A 535-nucleotide genomic window follows, 5' to 3' on the forward strand; every position below is an offset into this window, starting at 1 on the left:
CCTCTTGCAGCTTGTTTTGTAGCGAAAGGCCCCAGACACCTCACGCTCCAGCTGATCTTGGCTAGCAGAGGCTGTCTCAGTGGGGTGTGCCAGGAATCACTGGGCACTGAGCAGGACCCAGCCCGAGCTCCTTTGGCACGGATGGTTCAGTACAAAGGAGCCTTTCCAGCCCTGCAGCAGCCCCCCATGCCTCTGCACATCACACCTCTCCCCAGGCTTTAAAAACGAGGGACAAAAGTTCTTACAAACCCCTGAGACGGTCAATTCCCTGAACATACCCCTGAAATGCTCTTTGTGGCATTTCAGTGTCTTTAGATGGAAAAGAGAGAGCTCAGGATTGCATGCACCATCTCTGTTCCAGAGGCAGCTTGGCTGATGGATCCTCCTGCCATACCTGGGGGCTGCAGGGCAGGACACTGAGCACCCAGACTGCACAGAGCTGGGGCCAGCAGCTGCAGGAAAGCACACTGAGCACCCAGACTGCACAGAGCTGGGGCCAGCAGCTGCAGGACAGGACACTGAGCGTCCTGAGCTG

This window comes from Geospiza fortis, unplaced genomic scaffold (assembly GCF_000277835.1).
Source record: "Geospiza fortis unplaced genomic scaffold, GeoFor_1.0 scaffold424, whole genome shotgun sequence".
Classification (NCBI taxonomy): Eukaryota; Metazoa; Chordata; class Aves; order Passeriformes; family Thraupidae; genus Geospiza; species Geospiza fortis.